The sequence below is a fragment of the Limulus polyphemus genome, unplaced genomic scaffold, assembly GCF_000517525.1.
Source record: "Limulus polyphemus unplaced genomic scaffold, Limulus_polyphemus-2.1.2 Scaffold547, whole genome shotgun sequence".
Lineage (NCBI taxonomy): Eukaryota > Metazoa > Arthropoda > Merostomata > Xiphosura > Limulidae > Limulus > Limulus polyphemus.
The window spans coordinates 397,637-401,233 of NW_013666157.1; the positions used below are offsets into that span (position 1 = coordinate 397,637).

The following is a 3,597-nucleotide window of genomic DNA, read 5'->3' on the forward strand; positions in this document are numbered from 1 at the left end:
ATTAACTAATGAATTAACATTCACTGACCTTTTTTATGATGAGTTAATTAACTGTCGAATTTGTGCTTAATTAGTCTAGGACATATTAATGTGCTTAATTAGTCTAGGACACATTAACGTGCTTACTTAGTCTAGGACATATTAACGTGCTAAATTAGTCTAGGACACATTAACGTGCTTAATTAGTCTAGGACACATTAACGTGCTTAATTAGTCTAGGACACATTAGCGTGCTTAATCAGTCTAGGACACATTAATGTGCTTAATTAGTCTAGGACACATTAACGTGCTTAATTAGTCTAGGACACATTAATGTGCTTAATTAGTACTAATTAAGTACGTTAATCTGTCCTATACTAATTAAGTACGTTAATATGTGCTAGACTGATTAAGCACGTTAATCTGTCCTAGACTAATTAAGTACGTTAATCTGTCCTATACTAATTAAGTACGTTAATATGTGCTAGACTGATTAAGCACGTTAATATGTGCTAGATAGGACAGATTAACGTGCTTGATCAGCCTGAAACTCTCTCTCTCTCTATCTAGGTACCATATCCATTCTGGACATTGGTGACCATGGTCTTCCACAGATCTCTTCTCCTTAAGACACAAATAATTTCCAATGTCAATACATTCATTCATTTAGATAGACTTTTGACATAAGTCAATCTCTGTCTTCTACGGTCTCTCCTTCCTTCAATATTTCCAGTTATGATCAGACTTTCACTTTCTTCTTTCCTTATAACGTGTCCGAGAAACTCTAATTGTCTCTTTCCAGTGTTAGTCAGCAACTTGCTCATCACAAAATATTTCAATTTGAGGTGTAACTTCTCCAACTTTTGTTCAAGGTGCTCCTTAAGAACCACAACTCAATTGCTTCAGTTTTCATTTTCACACTTGACGACAGTGTTCAACATTCTGATACATTCGTGAGAATTGTTTTAACATAACAATCCAAAACTCTTAACTTCGTCTCCATAGACAGTTTACTGTTTGTCACTAAGTTTTTAATTTTTAGAAATGCGTCCCTCGCCATCGCTATTCTACGTTTTATTTCATGACCACATTTTTACCATCTGATGTTATCTAGTCTCCCAGGTAGTTAAATTTACTGACCTGCCTTATCTGTTCGTTATCTACTTTAGCATTGCATACAGGAATGATATTTTTCTTTATAATTATCATGCCTTCTGTTTTCCCACAGTTAATACTTAAACTTTTTCTTTTCACTTTCACTAACAACTTTATCTAAACTTTTATCCTTATGCTTATCCTCAGCATCAGTTATTAAAACTGAGTCGTCAGCTTAACTCACTTTGTTAAAATTCTGTCAGCCAATGATCAGCTTTGGTAAATCCTCAATCATCCTCAAGATTTTCTCACTGTACAACTGAAACAAGTCAGATGAAAAGATACAGCTTTGCCTCACACCTTGGACGAAACAGCTTAAGACACAATGCATTAACGTGCTTAAATAGCCTAGTAAACAATACATTAACATGCTCAATCAATAATACTTTAATGTGCTTAATCAGTCTATGATACAGTACGCTAAAGTGCTTTGTGATTCTAAGACATAATAGTTTAACCTAATGAATAAAAGTAATACACCATATAAACCACGATTATTTATTATTGTAATAATAAATATGGAGTTTAACTGGTGTATTTTTTATTTATTAAATACAACAAGATAGGTGTTTGTTATATTTCGCGCAAAACTACTCGAGGTCTATCTGCGATATCCGTCCCTATTTTCTAAGGGAATGCAGCTAGATAACACCACCCACCACCAACTCTTGTGCTACTCTTTACCATCGAATAGTGAGATTGGCCGTCACATTATAATGCTTCCATGGCTGAAAGTGAAAGTTCAAACATGTTAGGTGATAAGATTTGTACCCGTGACTCCACCAGACCAGGACAGACTCCAGATATACGAGTAAGCATTATATTAACCTCAGCCTAGGACACAATTTATTTATATGCACATTTAGCCGAGGACAAAATGTATTAACTTCTCAAGCAGTCTAGAACACATACATTAATATAAGCCTATAATACAAAACATGCACTGTTTAATCAGCCTGGGACACAAAACATTAACTGTTTAAATCACCCTACGACACAATGCATTAACGTGTTTAATTAGCGTAGGACACAATACTTTACCGTGCGAAATTAGTCTAAGACACATTACATTAAGCTAAGTCCAGGACAATATTCACTAATGTGCTTAATCAATCTATGACACAATATATTAACGGGCTTAATAAGCCTAGGACATAATTTATTAACGTGATTATTTGAAGTAGGATATAATATATCAACGTCATTTTGTGTGAAACAGTTTTTATTTTATCGTGATGTATGTAAAATCTTAGTGAACTACGATGCCTGTGATAAAATATAACAGCTGTTTCGATCATGTGTGTTTTTGTGGTTAGAACAGATGCTCCAGTAAAGAGTGGTTTTATGTTTAAGATAAGGGATGTAATTGAAACAGCTAAATTCTTTCTGATAACGCGAAGCTTTAGTGATACTCATCTCCGAACTTTACGTTGTAAATCGGACACTTTGAAAATAGCACCACTCTTGATGTCATGTGTAAAACCGATAATCATATAGAGCAGAACGGCTGCAGCCTTCAAAAAACACCTTTTAATTAAAACTAGTACAATATTTGTGGAAGTCGTCATCAACTGCATGACGTAACATTCATAGGGTCAACTATGTAGTGAGCCAAAAGAAATATAACAACGCTAGTTACATTAGTATCGACTTACTGAGTGTGTATGAAGGCTTAATGCTAACGCTAGTTACATTAGTATCTACTTACAGAGTGTGTATGAAGGCTTAATGCTAACGCTAGTTACATTAGTATCGACTTACCGAGTGTGTATGAAGGCTTAATGCTAACGCTAGTTACATTAGTATCGACTTATCGAGTGTGTATGAAGGCTTAATGCTAAAATCTCTAGATTATATACACTTATTTTGCAACAATTTATTTTGCTTATTAGAACGGTAAGTAAACTTGCTAACTACCTTGTTTCTCAGATGTTACAAAAGTTTTATTAAAACGATTTTTTGCAGAATCTTTCGAATCTCTCTTTATCGTAATATAAGTAAGCATCGTTATGTAAAAAAAATATACTCCAGGAAAGATTCTAGGAACTAAATCATAAATTTGTTAGGTTTTTCTCGCCTTATAACTTCCCCTTTTTTTCAAATCTCTAATGTATTGATTAAAGAGATGAAATCTATTCTGATAATTATACCAATGAGACGGTTGGAAAATATATAGAATTACACTTTGCTAAATTATAGCGAACTGTTAATATCGTTTCTTGTAGGTTTCTAACGTCATGAATGTGGTAACCTTGTTTCTTGTCAGTTCCTAACAGGGATCCATTTCCTATCAGGGATGGTAAACGTATAACTATTGTTACGTCTCCGTTTGTTAATTAACTTCCCGTAACTTCGTTCCGACGAAACTTTAGCGACACAAGTCCTTACTTAATAAAACTGGTTTATTCTTTCCGAATACAACTTTACGATACACTTATTTTCAACAATCGCTCTATAACAAAT

At 34.0% G+C, this 3,597-nt stretch overlaps 1 long non-coding RNA gene across 1 annotated transcript in view; it reads left to right on the forward strand.

Moving 5' to 3' along the window:
- Window positions 1-2,959: 2,959 nt before the first annotated feature.
- Window positions 2,960-3,597, forward strand: part of LOC111085679 — an 11,113-nt gene continuing 10,475 nt past the window's right edge. Inside the window, exon 1 of the long non-coding RNA XR_002610495.1 lies at window positions 2,960-3,030. This is a non-coding gene — a long non-coding RNA (uncharacterized LOC111085679). The remainder of the gene's footprint in view (window positions 3,031-3,597) is intronic.